This window comes from Manacus candei, unplaced genomic scaffold (genome assembly GCF_025592945.1).
Source record: "Manacus candei isolate 608988 ecotype Guabito, Panama unplaced genomic scaffold, ASM2559294v1 h1tg000028l, whole genome shotgun sequence".
NCBI classification, from domain to species: Eukaryota; Metazoa; Chordata; class Aves; order Passeriformes; family Pipridae; genus Manacus; species Manacus candei.
In genome coordinates, this window is record NW_026138076.1 from 31598662 (window position 1) to 31617368 (window position 18707).

The following is an 18707-nucleotide window of genomic DNA, read 5'->3' on the forward strand; positions in this document are numbered from 1 at the left end:
TATGTCTGTTTATCCATCTGTACCAGTGTAATTTACTGTGGTGCTTGAAAACTATTAGGAAATGTGTAGGGATGGTATTCTATTCCTTTAACCTGACACAAAATCTTTCACCATCACCCATAAAAAACCCAGGAACTTCAGCCTGGAGTGATTTGACCAAATTAAATGCTACAATGAAAGCAACCATAGCTAAGAATTAGTATTTTGTTGTTCTATACAAATTGATCTTGCTTACCAAAATGCATGATTTAGATGCTGTTAGTGAAAATAGTGACACTTGTTCAATTTTTTTTTTAATGTTTAGTTTTGTAAAGATGGAGCTGAGAAGCTAGATTGCAAAGGGGAAATTTAAAGCCTTCAATGGCGAATTCATTGGATAAGAGATTTCCTTGCCAGCAGCCAAACAGGTGTGATGTAAATGTGATTTAAAGGAAGACTGTGCAGAGGTTTTTGCTTATTTGTGTTGTTCTACCTTGAAGAAAGCCTGAGGGCTGGAATACCAGTGCTTCTTTTAAATTTGCTTTCTCATTCACAAAAAAACTTTTTGATTATGAATATAGCTGGATTTTTACTAGGCTTTTGAGGTGTCCATTGAAGGGTTTTCTCTGTGTCTCCTGCAAGCTCTGTGTCTGCTCTTGTGGTATTAGCATTTTTTTTAACCTGTATCACTTTTCATTATTTAGTCTTTATTAAAATCACTTGTTTGTTCTCTATGGAGGTTACATATGCACGTGAGCCAGGATCATGCCTTCAGTATTTCCAGAGCTGTTTGCCCTAGAAACCTCATCTTGATGTGATTTTGAAGTTGAGGGGGAAAGGCAACTACACTGGAAGCTAGAAAACAGAGCTTTAAAGCCGCATCTGGAATTCTTAGACTGTTAGTGGCTCCAACTTAAAACAGAGAATACAGAGATTTTATATGCCATAAAACTCAAGAAGCCTTGGATGCAGTATAAGGGTAGTCATCCGACCCTCTTGTCAAAATTCATCTACACAATGCTTTGAAGTATGATTGCAGTCAGAATGATACCTGTCTATGTATAAAAAGAGGGGGAAAAAAATCAGTTTCATTATAAACTTCAGTGGACTGGAAATAGTGCCCAAATCTTGCTTTTATTCTCTGCAAGCAAAACTGTTTTGTCAGTGGTGTCCTACTTTCATCACTATCAATTGCATTGTATGAGAAGAATACAAACATTTTGGCCATATCTGCTTATTTTCACCTCATAACAGCAGTTACGATTGCAGTCTAAGCTGTGAGTTTTCAGGTTTTTGCTGGGCACCTGCCCATCTTCAGGCTTTCCAACAAGATGACTTGTGTCTGAATTGTTGTGGTCTAAATCAATTATTTCTGTAATGACTGATAGCAAAGTTCGTTGCAATAGTTGTGATGAGACAGATGAGAGACACCAGTATCCATGTATTAATAGTTCCTGAATATTGTCGATACATTTTGTTACAAAACACGACATTTTCTTCTGAAGGACAAACCCACTCTAACATGGAAACATCTTTCTGATGTCAAGAGTGCTCCTCAGAGAATGTTTAGGCTTTTGTATTATTAATCTGATTTCATCGACAGCTTTCTCAAAGACAAGTGAAAGCAGAAGAGATTCTTTGACCCTTAAACATTGGGTTCAAATGGGTTGCCTGCTGTACAATGGAAAACTGCAGTTGGATGGTCCGTGGAAGGTTATTTGCAGGATTGCTCATATGATATTGAATTCTGCCTGGTTTATAATTCATCTACGACCTGAGAAAAACAATATTTTAATAATTTGATTCAATTGTTTCCACAGTGAAGACAATTATGAGACAAGATCATGCTTAAGCATAACTTTCCACTAGGAAAAAGTTTTATGCTATTACTGTATCTTAGTTTAAATATAAACTGTCTGAAAGATCCAGCATTACAATTATATGAGCAAAAATTTCCTATCATATTATGTGACAGCAGATCATTAAACATATCATCAGAGTCAACATTGTAAGTACAGTGCAAAATGCACTTTATTATTGACACTTCATTAGAGACAGTTATTTATAACTCCTTTGTCCATTATTTCTTCAAGGAAAAATACTGTTTTGTGAAAACTGAAAATGTGTATGCCTTACTTGGTAGTTAGAGACACTCAGAATAGCAGTGATTCTTCCCAGTTTTTCTGATGTGCTGTATTTTTAAATAGATGCACACTTCTGGGCTCTACCACGAAATGGCTTTGCAAAGAACATTCAAGTTTTAAAGTTTTTCTTTGTAAACATTCTTGGCTATTTTGGTTATTGTAGTTTGATCATTTTCCCCTCTGTACAAAGAAGTCATCTTGTAAACCTCAATCTTATGTAGAGGTGGTGTACAGAATTTTCATCAGCTATTAAAACAACTCTAGCTTGGTTCTTTTTCATACAAGCCTTTGGTTCAGGGATGTGCTTCATTCCTGTTGTGAGAATTTCTTTTCAAATACAACCTCATTCAAGCACAGACAATGAAAAACCACATTTTTTAATATGTGGTTTAACCCCGGCTGGCAACTAAGCCCCACACAGCTGCTCAGTCACTCCCCCTGAGTTGGGATGGGAGAGAGAATGAGAAGGGTAAAAGTGAGAAAACTCATGGGTTGAGATAAAGGCAGTTTAATAGCTAAAGCAAAAGACTCACACACAAGTAAAGAAACCAAGGAATTTGTTCACCACTTCTTACAGTTGAATAAGGCAGGTGTTCAGCCATCTCCAGGAAAGCAGGGCTCTGTCATGTGTAATGGGTACTTGGAAGACAAACACCATCACTCCAAGTGTAAACTTCCTTCCTTTTTCTTCCCCCAGCTTTTTATGCTAAGCATGCTGGGATGTGCTACAGGATATCCCGTGGGTCAGCTGGGGTCGTCTGTCCCAGTTGTGTCTGCTCACAGCTTTTTGCATAACCCCAGTCTCCCTGGTGGTGGGGTGGTGTGAGAGGCAAGAAAGGCCTTGACACTGTTGTGTAAGCACTGCTCAGCGAAATAATGAAAACATCTCTCTCTTATGAGAACTGTTTTCAGCGCAAATCCAAAACATAGCCCCATAGTAGCCACTGTGAAGAAAACTAACTGCCAGCCAAAACTAGCACACCTTCAAAAGAATATTGTGCCTTTTCTATAATTGTAATTAGGGTGCAAATGCAAATTTAAAGCAGCATGTTCTTCCTAAAAGATGTGCAGAAAGAAATAACGGAAAACTAGAATGTTTTCGGTTGAAAGGGACCTTAAAGATCACCTAGTTCCACCCCCTGCCATGGGCAGACACATCAGGTTGCTTAAAGCCCCACCCAGCCTGACCTGGAACACTTCCAGGGATGAGGCATCCACAACTTTTCTGGTCATTCTGTGCCAGTGCCTTACCACCTTCACAGTAAAGAATTTCTTCCTCACATCTTACCTGTATCTCCTCTTTTAGTTTAAAATTGTGTTCATGTAAAAAGTCACTATTCTTATATTTTGTAAGTCCCTTTCAGGTACTGAAAGGCCACAGTAAGATCTCCCTGGAACCTTCTCTTCTCCAGGCTGGACAACCCCAACTCTCTCAACCTGTCTGCACAGGATAGGTGCTCCAGCCCTCTGATCATCTTGGTGGCACTCCTCTGGACTTGTTCCAACAGATCCACATCTTCCTTGTGCTGGGGGTCTCAGAGCTGGACGCAGCACTCCAGGTGGGTTCTCATGAGGACAAGAGTAGAGGGGGATGATCACCCTGCTGGCTTCTTTTGTTGCAGCCCAGGATAATGTTGGCTTTCTGGGTTGCAAGCACACGTTTCCAGCTCATATCCAGCTTTTAATCCACCGGAATGCCCAAATCTTCCTTCATAGGGCTGCTCTCAATGAGCTCTTCTTCCAGTCTAGACTCGTGTCTGGGATTGCCCTGTTGCAGATGCAGCCTCTTCTACTTTGGCTTGTTGAACTCTGTTAGGTGAGAACTTCTTAAGCCTGAACCCACTTACGCCTGTCCATGTCCCCCTGTATGGCATCCTGTCTGTTGTGTCAACTGCACCTCTCAGCTTTGTGTCATCTGCAAACTTATTGAGGGTACACTTGATCTTGCTGTCTGTGCCATTGATAAAGATATTATAAAGCACCAGTCCCAAGACAGGGCCCTGAGGGACACTATTTGTCACTGGGCTCCATGTGAATATAGAGGCATTGAGCATACCACCAATGAATATTCTTCAGTCAGTTTTCAGGAGGAAAAAAAAAAAGCAGCTTTCTTGTCACATTTTTAGTGTGCTTGAAAAATTAAACATGAATATCCTGATCTTTCAATTTCTATGCTTAAATATGTGTCTTGGTAGGAGACCAATGTGTTTTCTCTTTCTTATTCAACAAATTGCATTGTATTCAGTTTGAGGACTTGCTGAATGAGGATTGGCAAAGAATTGAAAATCCTGGTCAATCTAGACCAATCCTGCACTAGACAGTTTTGAACAAACCAACTCATATTTTTATTTAGACATACATAATTAACTTTTTTCACCTGTAACTTGAAATAACTCTTCATCAGAGATTTTTCTGCATAACCATGTACTTAATGAAAGAACTTTAACTCTGGAAGACATCTTTGGTGTTCATCAATGTGAACTTGAAAAAAGATCTGTCTGCCTGTGGAGAAATTAATCTGATTATATTGAGAGCCTCCAGAGTGTGCACTAACTCTTGCTCTTTCAGCCTGTGACAGAATGTTAGACTACACAGAGCCTTTTATTTTGACAGAAGAGGGGTAAGCCACTGTTTTTTTACAATGTGACACAATTAGGTTTTCAGAAGAAACAGACTTAACTAGCCAAATAAAGACAAAAATGTGGCTTACAAAATGATCAGTACAAATTAAAGAAGGTCTGCCCAGTAAAACCAAAAGTTTTGTGCCTGTGTATACTCCCCAGGGAGATTACCATTAATGTGAAGAATTCCAGCACTGAAGAGGATTTTTTTGCAGTATGAATTTATTATGCATTTCATGGTTCTTGTGGAATTTTCAATGTCTGCACGATCTCCACGTGCAGTTTTAATAAAATATCATACATTCATACGATATCGTAACATCATACATTCTCCTCTTGTATCATCTTCTTCCTTTTCTCATAAAATACTATTATTGTTTCAGGCTGAAAATTTTCTCAGCTTGTATGTTCAGAGGGAAACATCGCAGTTTGGAAGGGAACTCATGCAGTTTACAGTTTCATCAGTCAGTTGTGTGAACTATGAGAGAAAGGACTGGAGAGCATTCTGTGGCAATAGAGTTTCTGATTTTGGTCAGGGTCAATATAACAGGGGCATATGGTCTGTTTTTTTTGTTTGCAGCCCCCTACAGATGTGTAGGGGGTTTTTTGTTTGTTTGGGGTTTTTGTTTGTTTTAGTAAACATTAGTCAGACTGACATCTTGTTATTAAGTACTTAACTTCTAGGGGTATTATAATGGTAGTCTGAGCCTTTCTGAGAAGCACAGCTCAAAAGTTCAAAACCATTGCTCTAGAATAACAGTTAACAAGTTTTCATTATTTTGTCTATATAAAATCACAAAGTATAGAACATTCAAAGAAACAAAAATAAAAATAAAAGAAAAAATAAAATATTATGAATGGAGTAGGCAGTATTTGAGGGGTTAGCATGTTCCCCTTAGGCCAAACTCCGTTTTACATCTGCCACATACAACAAAGTTGCTGGTATATATTAGATCTCTGGGTTTGAAAAACACAGGTAAGAACCCAGCAGCTAAGACAGCAACTCTGAATCAATCAAGCTTTGGCAAACATTTGAAGGAAAGACAACTCTTGCACTCCAGTTAAAGAAGTGGAGTAAAGGGGAACTGAGACCCTGAACTTTGGGAGTGGATCTTTTGTACATTAGAAAACAAGTTGGAACCAAGGCAAATACCACTACTTTCTCTGGTAGAATGTTCATTTAGAATAACCTTGTGTACACAATATGTTGAACCTTGTCTGTGTAAGAAGAAATCATATAGAGAATTAATATTCTTCTATTTGCTGTTCTCTTTAGAAAAGCAAGTATTGTCTGCCATGTGGTTGTACCTTAACCTTTGTTCCTTTGAGATTATTGGTCTTGGACCTGACAGCCTTGGACTTCCATACTTAGGGTTCACTTGGACTTTAGCTAGCATTGTGGGACTCCAGGAGTCCGTTCTCTTTGGGCTCAGCTGCTTCCTAACTGTGGCAGATGCTGAGTCTATTTCACAGCCAGAATTTTTGGGTTTCCTGAGCATGATTTTCAGTGAGCTCTGCTATTTTTATTGTCACTGGAGCATGTTTTCGTGGTCTGTGGTTTTGGGCATGTGGTTTCCCTTTCTGCCTCCTCATATATGTGAAGCTGAAAACAACAGTGTAGTATAAACCAAAGTGTCCTAGTTCACCATCTCTCTATGCTTTTGCTGCTGCTTTTTATGTCACAGCTTCCAGTCAACAGCCTACTTGTTGAGAAACAGAGAATGCCTTGATACTGTGCAAGCACACAATATGCAGCAATAGCCTGAACATTGGTGTGTTACCAATGTTGTTTAAGTTACAAATACAAAATGCAGTGTCATGTGGGCTACTGTGAAGAAAGTTATTTCCATCTCAAACAAACCCAGTAAACCTTTGTTTCTTCACAAGAGCTGTGAAGGCTGGAAAAGCTGCAGCTCCAGATATCCTGGGATATTTCCATACTTGGCAGAAACTTCTCCTCTGATGTAGCCAGATAGTAAAAACAATTGCAACTGCTTGTGACTGCTCTGCTTCTGTATGCTTTTACTGCTATTTCTGTATGCTTCTACCTGTGGAACACCAAGTGGCAATGTACATGTGAAACCTGTTGAAGGAATTTGTGCCAGATCTGCAAGTAGAGCACTGCATTTATTTGTAGGAGGCTATTTATTCTTGCCATGATATATAACAGTGTTAGTGCTATTTATTCTTGCCATGATATATAACAGTGTTAGTGCAGCAACCAGAATGGTTTCTTCTCAAAAATGAGGAAAATAATACAAGCTTAAGTGACATGGAAGCAGCTGAAATTCTGAACTGAAGAAAGTGAAGAATTCTAAATTACTTTTTTCTCTTAATGTCTCTTAACACACACTTCATCTTTTGACCTCATCATTGTTCTGTATTTTGTTTTCTCCAATGATTGCCTGATGAGCAACATGGATCAAAGAGATTAAACCTTGTTTGCTACTAATCTAACACAGAGGCTGTGATTTCTCAGTATTTCAAGGTAAATGATACATAATTATGCTAATGAGGAAAGCCTTTTTGTTTGTGGTATGACATAATTAAGCTGCATCTGGTAGCACTTCATTTGTGAGGTGTTCACAGAATTGTTCTGCCACCATCTATGGTACTGATGCACAACCTGGGAAATAATCAAAAAAGACTTATTTGTTACAGGTTTCATTGGAAACAAAAGAGCAAAAGAGAAGCTGGCAGTTCTCAAGTAGAAACATGCCAATCTTGCAGTGAGGGCAGGGGATGGGAGAACATCAAGATTTCAAATCAGCACAGATGGAATACTCAAGGAATTTAGTGCTTTCATTGATATTAATCGTAAGCAGATTTCTATATTAAAGAGCTGATTGCATAAAAGCTGCAAGATTAAGGTTGTTCAAAGAAGTGAGTATCATCTTTTTTTGTTTTTAAACTGACTTTCAGTTATTCGAGAGCAGCTAAATTTGTTTTAATTAATAGCACTTTTAAATTGTAGGAGGATAGAAAAGGGCACTTGGAAAGTGACAAGTTTCTTGATGTCTCAGATTTTTCCTTTCTCTGGTACCCATGAGTTTTCAAGCCAGCCTGAAAATACAATGCTTAATCTGCACATTGATGATTATTAGACGTGAGCATGTCTCTGGCTCTGCCAGAGCCTCTCAGTGGGCCTGTTGACCTTGCAATAATTAGAAGATGTATTCCCAGTGGGCTAACAGCAGATCTGCCCTTACTGATCATGCTCTGGAATTAATTTAATGGGTGAAGTGCAAAGTGCTACATAGATTTCTATGAGAATAGGCTTCTATGGAAACAGCTGGTTTAGCATGTTCTTGCCTTGGTAGACTTTCAAGACATTTGGACTTTTTTTCTGTGACAGCACTGGCAGATGCCCTCTTATGCTCAGAGGTGAATCTTGTCCTTGGAAAAGTAATTTTGTAAGAGAAAAAAAGGGCATTGTGGTTTCACTGCAGGAGTCAGTACATGATCTTTTCCTGATGCTGCTGAACAGGCCTTGCTGTCTTGTATGTTAGAATGACTTAATTTGGAGATTAGTATATTGTTGAAAACTTAGTGGTTGCCCTTCTGTCTTATTTTGTAAAATTGAACATTCTCTGTAAACGCGTGTAGAAGAATAAAAGTCTTCCCTTTGCAGAGTTCTGCTGAACAAGCGGGACTATATCGGTTTTCCTCAAAATTAAATACCAGCTAGACCTGCTGTTCATATGTGACATGCTTACTTGCATTTGCTCTGATCTTTTGCCCGAATAAAAAGCAGGGACAGAATAGGGTTTAATTATGGGCTTATTTAAGCTTTGTTTTATGGAGACAGTTGTGCAGTGTATATTTATCTGTGTAGAACTTTTGAAACATGGTCCTTTCTGCTCTCCATTTTATCTTCTTAAGAAAGAAATATCTAGCCACTGATGTGTGTTTTGTTGTGTTTTGTTTTGTTTCCTTCTGACAGAAGCATACAATTAGTGTAATGACATCAGACTACTTCTGTAATAAATAAAATAGTGAATTAAATTATTAATTTTTCTCCCACTGAAAGTCCTAAGCAAAAATATTTGCGTTTTAGTTTCAAGGGTATGTAGTTTTATAGGGTTTTGTTTCATCTTAAAGAATTCTTATTCAAGCATGAGGGGATAATTTAGACTAGATTAATCTTTCTAAAGTTTGATAGGGCTTTTCATTGCTTCTCAGAAGAACTCACCAAATCTTAACTTCCCTCACTTTTGGTTTATTGGTTTCTCTGGATTTCTATTAAATGATAGTTATCGCTCATGAATCAAACCGTTTTACTTGTGGCTTAACCAGTTCAATTAACATTAGAACTAGACATAAATCTTCAGATTTAGAAGCAATTTAGAAGCAATTTTTTTTCAAACTAAAATTTTATAAATTTTTTCATGTGGTGATGATTTCCTGATTTGCTGGAATTATGCACTAGATATGCAAATCTGTTTCCACAGGACAAGGTGCCTAAAGGGTGACCAAGGTGTACTCAGTATGGTGAAATCATGTTACTAGATGAGTTTTATCCTAACTTATAATCAAGGGGTGAGTTTCCTGCTGATGCCTTTTGGCTTACAGAATTAGTTCTGTAGAATTCTAGTCCTAAGTGTTATTTAGTGGGAATCATGTAACGAGAAATAAAAGATATGCCTGTAATGAAAAGATTTTTTTTATATGAAGTGACAATTGAGAGGCATATTTTTTTCTTCAATGTTGTTCCCATTCAAGACATACTGAGGTGTTTGTAAGTATTTCTAAGTACGTGTATAGTGATAGAGAGAGAGAGAGAGATGGGAAAAGATAGAAAGCATCTTAACCACAACATATGTTTCTCTTGAGTTTCATCTGTTTTCTTCAGTGACAAAGCCATTTGATTATCCCTTTTGGGATTGGAGGCTAAAACAGCTATGGAAGAAGGAGTTGGATGCCATATTGCTCAATCAGCCAAGTGGTTGGTTAGTCTATAACGGCAACAGAACATTCTTGGAACTAAAGTGTTCCAAAGCCTAATGGTTGTGAGAGGGAAGACTATGCTCTTCTAACCTTAAGTGCAACGGTAAAAGCTATCCCTGGACAGCATGCTAATAAAGGCTTGCTTACCACTTAAGTAGAAAACACGCACTGATGGAAACGGGAGCATTACAAACATGCACTTTTGGATTTGGCTCAGAAAGTGATGTGAATCCTTGAAGGTTCAAGTGGAGAGCAGGCCTTTTAGCCTGGTCTTTGCATAAGAGATTCATATACCCCGGGTGTATGGATTATCCTACATAAAAGGCCTTCATCAGTTTTTACCATATGGTTAAAACACATATACATATTTTTGCTGTTACATCCAGGCACTGTGAAGCAGCTGGTATTAATGAATAAAAATAGCCAGCAAAATCCTGGCATGTGGTTGCTAGAAGGAACAATTTATAGCCAGGAGTCTTGTAGATTACTAGAAAGAAGAGAAAAAAGGAACAACCCCAAAACACATGACCTCTGAAAGCATGTATGAACTCCAAGTTTCATCTGCGTTTTGGGCACCTGTATTGCTCAAGGCAACAGAATATGGAACTGATTAAAAGATATTAATTCTATTCATATTGCTTAAAATTAATGTGAAGTCAATTGAAGAGTGTGGTGTTTTGGATTTCCTTTTTAAACACCATTGCTGTAGTTTGTCTTTTAGTTGGTATTAGTATCAAAGTAGCTTCATGGAGAGCTTTGGAAGAGATATGTTTCTCGGAATAAATGAAATACAACTTACAAGATGAGCCTTGAAGGGTAGTCTTATTGTAATGCAAAACTATGAGTTCTAATAATTCATTAGCCCTGGTTTATATTTTTACCTTCTAAAAAATAAAGTTGACCTTCCTTCTCCAAATGCAAGATTCTTATGTTTCAGAAAACAATTCTTTAGTAGTCCTTAGTGTTTCATAATTGATAGTTACCAGTGGATGAGCAGCAAATTTTCTTTAAACTTTTTTTTTCCTCTTTTTTTTTTTTCCCCTCACAGAGACTGTGGTTCAAATGGTGGGAAGATCAGCATAGCATGCAAATGCTGTTGAGTGCAAACACGGAAAGGAGTCGTGGTGGTGTCATGAGAAAAATGTTGCAACTTTATTTGCAGTACAACTACTGCGCTTCTTAATTGTTATAAAGAGGTGAAATACTGTAGGTAAGAGGAGGAGCTATACAAAGCCATACAGTTGATCCACAGGAAGGCCCCTCCAGAATATAGTCATCTCTACTATCATTGGTCCTGAATGAGAAGATCCCAGATTGTGTATGTCACACTGACTGCAATGACAAAGGAGTAAGATTTGCAGTAGCATTCAGATGTGACCAAATTCTTCTTCCTTATAAGGCTGAGGGGAACATAAGCCGGATAATGATGTCAAAAGAGGAACAACGTGTTTCCTGACTGCGCTGTTTCATGCATCTATGAACTCCAGAAAAGCCAATAAGGGTAAATGCCTGGTGGTTTTGTGGCTTTATTACAGAAAACCTCTTGGAATAGGGAAATCATAAACAGCAGGCAGGCAGGCAATTCTAGTGAGAACTCGTTTCACGGTTAAAACTGCTAAACTGTGGTTTAGCTCTTTTTCTTCCAAAAGACAATGCTGCTCACTATTGTTAAGTTTAAATTTTTGTTACCCACCATGGTTGGTAATGGCTTATTAGAAGTTTGAAAATGTGTGTATTATTAAACAGTAATATCCGTTATACATTTCTGTTTGGCAAGTGTGAAATGCACATGGATGGATGGTTCTAATACACTGCTTTGGCTTTGTGTCACCTGTATGTTTTGCTGATTTTCAGTAACTAGTGTCAGCAACCATTTGCTGTGAATATCAGGTGAACAAGAGAACCTAGAAGAGGCATAGCTTGATTTTTCAGCAAGAAATGTATGAAGATGGAAGGTACTTCTAGTTTGGATGTTTACCTAATCCTAATAGAACATGTACTTGCAAAAAAACCTCAAACCCAAAAAACTCCCCAAAAACCCTTTAGGATAGTTAGTCCTTTTTTTTAACAAGATATTAACACAAGCCTTAAACAAAAAATAGTTCATTGTAATTTGTAAAGATGGAAATAAACATCTCTGATGGTGAGAGACTTTAAAACATGCTAGATCGAAAGTGTTTGCACATAGAATTTTTGCTAGGCAAATTCAATTCCTAAGCTCCCACATGTGGGGCATTTCTAATTTTACCCAGCTGAAACTTAGCATGCCAGCTGCCAGCCCTGATTGCTGGTTTTTTTTTTTGTTGCTTGGAGAGTGTTGGAACTCTTCATTTTTGGAAAATTCTTGCTCTTAAGCTGCAAATTATTCTTCGTTGTGGCTGAAAAATATATAAAAATCCTTGAATGTTTTATATCAAGTGGTGTGAATATCCTCTTAACATCCTCTTCTTACTAATGTTTTCATGTGGAACTGTTGCATGGCAGCTTGTATTATAGAAAGTGTTTTCAAAAGAAAAGAGTCGATTCACTCGCAAAGGTCAGTGGTGCGAACTCACAAACTGGTAGTGGAGAGCAGTGGTGTTATCACAGAGAGAGCAAAGTGCCCTCTGGAAATTGCTTGTGTGTGCAAGTTCTTACTTCTACTGCCTCATGGTAAGTTGCTTCTCTTTCAAAAGGAGTAATCCCAAGTAAACTGTGCACATCTGTGGATCTTTCGGATTAGTAGACTTGTAACCACAGCAAGTCCAGCCCCTATCAACATGACTTTTACCTGGTGGTAGGAAAATGTGTAGTAAATAAACAAGATTTATATAAAAATTGTGGAGTTTATCTACTGTATTCTGCCAGTGTAATATTATTACAGAGGGTTGTAACAGTACAAAGTAGGTGCAAGACAGAGATGAGTGATAATTCTTGCCCCTGCCATGATCAGAATACCTTTCCTGACTGATCAAAGCAAAAACTTTTTTTGCATTACAAACATTGTTTACAAGGAATTGAAGTATTTCAATTGCTAAACTAACACTTTGCGTAAATCCTCAGATATGGCCCTTTATCAAAATCCTGACAGTTGTGAAGTATAGATTTTGATGTCACCATTAAACAGTTGTCTCACACACAAATTGGTATCAACTGTACTGTATAGAATACTATAGATGTTTAAATGTGCTGTTAATTCTGCAAAACAAACTTACTTTGCCACAAAATATCTTCTGCCATCTTAAAAATGTAGAGTCTTAGGATACTTATAAAATGTCTATGTTAGAAAATGTGGAAGAAGAAGAATCTATATAAAATCTCTCTAAAAATCCATATACAAATATATATAAATTATTACATACTTTTGATGTACAAGAACTTAATACACCTCTGTATTCAGTATCTGGGAAGTCCATTCAGATGTCTGGGTAATCATTCTTATTCATGCTTTTAAATTGACTGAAATGAAGATAACTTCTTAAAATCTTATAATAGAAAGTGTGCTGTTATTGCATCAAATTATTGAGGGTGAGAAGAATTACAGCCATTACAATGGCTGTTTTATTGCTGCATACATTGCACATGCCTGCCAAAATGAACACTGTATTAGTGTTAGCTGGGGAGCAGTCTGCTTACAGACCTTACAGCCTTTAAGTATCATAGAAGAAAAACACATTGCAAGATAAGAAAATGTAATGGTAATAAGGTATCTTGTAACGAAAAACAAATGCAGAGTATATTTCGGATTTATAAACTTTTTGAATACTTCTCTTTTCATGCTTGAAAGAAAACTGTACTGTCATTTAGCCTCAGAACGAGGCCTGAGAAGGTGATTTGCTTAATCTTGATAAGCAATGCTAGGTACAAGTGCGAGAGGAGGTCAGAGGTTCATGTGAGCACCACCTGGCTCCATTAGTTTTACTACAAATACCATGGTGTTTTATGGTAGCTAACACTGAGAGGACTTATTTGTCTGTGACATGCAAAATTAAATAAGCAAACAAACAGGTCATCTTGTCTGATACAGGAACTTCATAGAATGAAAATGTTTAAAAAATACATTAGAAAGGCTAGTGAATCTTTAAGTGAATAATAGAGATTATTTTTTTTAATGTATGTTGAGGACAGCATAATCCTTTCCCCAGAAGGTCTTTCTTTCCAAAGAGTTTCTTTATAAATTCCTCCTGTGTCTTGTTATTATGTAAGCTTAGGGTCCCTTGGCTGTAATAAATATTGGTTAGCTGACCTTTTAAAAAAACATTTTAAATAGTTTTGTTTCAGGCCAAAGTTATTCGTAAATGAAACAAATTAAATTATTGCTTTTATTTATTACTGACATTGAGTCAACTCAATTTTCAATAGAAATTTGATTATTAAGACATGATATTGAACTGAGAAGTAAAGATACCTGATTCATTATTCATCATTCAAGTTTATGGTAGAATAGCCCAAATAACACATTCAAGTGCTGTAATTGTAGTTTTTGTCTTCTAAGAGCATTTTGAAGACTCTCTGAATCTTTGCCCAATCATCTTTCCAGAATTTAAGATCAGGTACAAGCTCTTCAGGGAGAACTGATAGAATTTTAAGACCTTGGTAAAATAATGCAGCAGGATCTTCCACCAGAATGCCTACTTAAAGTTATGAATATTAACTCCTTTTTCTTTTTTTTTTTTTTTTCTGTAAGGTTAAGCGACAACTATGCCAAAAAAGAACCTGAGATTCCTAGGGGACAAGAAGGACATGAAGCAAGTGTGGCCATGCATTGACATTCTGGAGCAAGCCCAGGGGAGGGCCACTGTTATCATCAGAGAACTGGAGTACACGAAGCACAAGAGTAGGGTAGGAGATCTGGCTTTGTTCAGCCTTTGAGAAGGCTGAAGGGAGGCCTTGTGTCTGTCTACAGTTATCTAATGGGAGGATTTAGAGAAGACAAATACTTCTTGGAGGTACATAGCAGGAAATAAGAGGCAACAGACACAAGTGACAACAAATGAAGTCATTAGTTATTAGGGAAAAAACCATCTTCACAGCAAGGGGTAGTCAAATACTAAAAAAAAATTCACCCAGAGAAGAGGAAGAAATATCCATCCTCAGGGATATTAAAAACTCGAAAGGACAAGGTTCTGAGTAACATGCTTTGAACGAGAAGTTGAATCAGATGAACCTCAGACATCCTTTCTAAATTATTCTATGAACCCTGGAGAAGGAAAAGGGAAGAATAAAATGTTTTATTTAGAAAAAAAAAATCTTATGGCTCTGATGATAACTGTGTGTTGTGATGTTAAAACTGACCCATGGAAGAAAATCTGGACACTTTGAAAGACATGCTTTAGATGAAATACTTACTTTCATTTGTTCTAAAACAGCCAGATGATCCCTCCCCCCCATCTTCTGAGTAAAAAAATATTATTTGTCTTTGTACTTCCTCACCTTCCTCAGCTGTAGGGGAACATCTGTTCCATGGGAGTAACCTTCTCTTCATTAATCTATAACTTTAGATGGCAAAAAAAGGGGAAGAAATATAAGAAAAAGTGAACTTCAGGAGAAACTTGGGAAAAATACCATTTTCTTGATGGTTTTCTTATTGTAGTCTTTCTCTCACTTAAGGAGGTTATCTTTGCAAAATGTAAGAAAAGGCTTTGTGACCAAAGATTGCTCAGTATTAACATACCTTAGACCTCCTATGATTTCCATAAAATGGACTCACATGCTTTTAAGCAAGGTTTTAATGCAACAAAAAAATTAAGTAATTTTTTGAGTAAAGTGAATGAAATGTGGTTGCTAAGAAGAGGTGTGACAGGTTTAAAGATTTGCCTACTTCTACTCCCTCTTAGTTCTTCTATCTGCTCTGGTTTTACAGGTTTGTCCTTACCATTGTCAATTCAGTGACTCTGTCCCCTATATGAAGCTTTGTGCTACAACTCTTTGGCCTGCTGCATCTTGTAATCCCTCTGGCCTTGTTCCACAAATCTTGCCCTGTGTCTTGCCAAGCACAGTCTTTTATACTTCTCTTCAAGTTGTCCACCTAATTTTAGAGGAACAATGAAATATAGAAAAAAATAAAAGAAAATAATAATCTTGTCTGTCACGCAAGGTTTAGGAATAAATCCAGTTTCTCTTGTTATGATCTTTTTCTGTGAAGAACAGCTTGCAAGAGGGCACTGTACAGTTCCCATGAAGAAGGAAAAAGGACATTACCATTTTGATTTGTGGGCAGAAAGAGGAGCCTAAATTTGAAGATTTAATTTTTTTGTTAGACAGATGAATTTCTGAACCTGCAAGTCAAGAGATAATGAATATTTTGCTACTTCTTTTCCACTATAAACTCCTTGTACTCGGGAAGTAACTCTTTTCACCTGTATTCTTATTTTTACAGGAAAGGGAACATCAAGTGTATTTTGTACCAGAGCCCAACTGTGTCAAACAACTGTATATACAATGTTTTATTATTTTATTTTTCTCTTACCCTTTTTTATGATTCTATTGTTCCCATATGCGTCCATTCCAAATAAATATCTACCAACTTTCTTTGGAGCAGTCAGAAACAACTGATGAGCTGCTACATAGCAGCTGTATCAGATTGCTACCAGTTTTCAACCAAATTCTCCACTCTTCTTGTGTAATTTCTTAAGAGCATCTGCTCCAAAGCAGCATTGGAGATTTTTGATTGCCAGTGAAGTCAAGGGTGACTAAAGCATTCCATATCATGCAGAATCAGCTTTATGAATATATCCAAGATGGACCTTTGCTAATGTGTCTTCAAAATGTTAGTTATGGATGCATTCACTGCACAAAACAGCCAAAGCCTTTAGCTCTTGCGAGTTTATGTTATATCAAAAAGATCACATCCTAGGATGACTACACTGGGTTAGGATGTGCTTTTCTTTACCAATTCCTTCTGATGCTTTGGATGTTATAATTGGTCTGCTTATGGAGCTGTCTTGGACTAACTGCTGTCATGCCTGTGCTCTTTTCACTGCCATTTTCTTCTTCTCGTCCCACAGACAGCTGAACAAGTTGCATGCCAGAAGCTCACTGAGAGTTGGAAAGAACATGAAAGTGTCCTTCTGGCTTTATTTCAATATCTTTGCCAGATCCTGATGTTGGGTGGAACCCGGAAAGTATTCACATAGAAAAACAATGGAGAAAATTCCATTAACAGTACTAATTTCTTTTTTAACAATCTTGAGACCATCTTAAAACTTGGAGAAACCATCTCTGGTGATTTATTTGTTTGATGTGGTTACCCATTGATAACCAGTATAACTTTTTTATTTTTGGTATAGGAAATGCGAAGTCTGGAAATGACTTGTACCTTTTCATTCTTGAAATCTTCCAGATCAAATGCATTAGTTAAAAAGCAAATTACAGCTTACACCCACACTTTCAACCTCCACTCCTCCCAGCCAAACTAAAGTCCTGAAACAGAAGAGCCCCAAACCTTTTGACTGCAATTGCAACTTCTTTGAGGGGAAAAAAAGAAAGCACATCTGTGCCCTAAAATTCCTGTTTCATTCTTGTCTCTGTGTTTTTGGTACACTGCTCTTATTCTAACTATGGTAAATTCAACCCCCAAAAGAAGGGCTCTCTTACGATTAAGAGTTAGACTGTGTCCTGAAAGAAGGGTGGTGCCATTGGTGCACCTCTTCTGCTGGCTTTGCTGCCTCCTTCCCGTTTGATCCGGAGCAAGGCACTGTGGCCAGATGCTCCGAGGTGCATAACTGAGAGAAATGCAGCTGTCCTACAGGCTGTAGACCTCATCCTTCTCTGTTCCATCACAGCTATGGCTTCTGCCTCGTCGGTGAATCCAGCCCTTCATAGGCATCTAACTCCTACTGGTTTCATTTTTCCTAGCCTTGCATTATCTGTCTGTTGATTCTTCATCTAGAACTAATATTTTCCTGTCTATTTAAATGTTAAGTTTTCTGTGTAAGCCCAGCCTCACTTTCCTGTAGCTGCTGGTGAATGATATAATATAATTAATCATCTCTTAATGGAGTTGAATTAAAAGATATCTCTGTCAAAGCGGGTGCAGAGAATAAATGACTACACTATTCCTGACTTCTCAGTGGATAATCTTTAACTTTTCTAGACTCTATTTCATTAAATTTCCAGGACTATCAAGTGTGAATTGCTGATGAATATTATATCAGTAGCACAGTAGTGTTGTGGCTTTAATGTAGTATTTGCAACACATTTTGCTTTCTAGTTTGTTTTAGTCCTGCTGTGCTCCTGCCCATCTCTGTGTCTATGCCCAAACTCCCCCAGAAGTATGTCTGTTGATACTTTACACATTTCTACGTCTACAGCTGTCAAGAACTTGGGACAGAGACATTGCATTGGTGTGGTCCATGCAGTTCAGCTGGTGGGTTACACATGCATAAGGGACACAGGTTCAGCTCCCCCTGCCATCTTCAACTGCAACTTGAAGAGTGGATGAAGTTCTTAGGGAGAGTTTTGGGGAACAGACATGGGACTAAGCAGTTCCCTAATACACCTGAGGCACTACTAATACTCCCTGGGAATGCTTTAATAGAGTTGGGTGACTGTGGTATTATTGTCAAAACAAGATTTCAATGATATCTTGCCTGTCTTCAAAAATGTATTTTGAATTTATATAAGTTTTTCACTGACAGGAGTTGGTTGTTGATTTATCAAGGTCCATATAAATTTACTTAGCAGCACTGTTATCCTTTATAGTCAGCAACGTTGTTATTGTTTTTTAGAAACTCTAAGTTCCTTACTGCATATATTTACCACCTAACCTTGTTATTACCATCTTGTTATTGTATCTAATGGCCATTACAAGCCAATGACATGCAAAATTACATTATTAGATCAAAGTAATTGTTACAGTATTGTTACATGTATCAGATATATCTACTTTGAAAACTGCCTATATCTTACTTCCCAATACATGCATTTACAAGGATGATCTAATGAAAAAATATTGTGTAATCACTGTGGGTAACTGCAGACAGTTTTCAGATCTGCACAGAGGACTTCACTGACTTGCACTGGAATATGGGGCTCT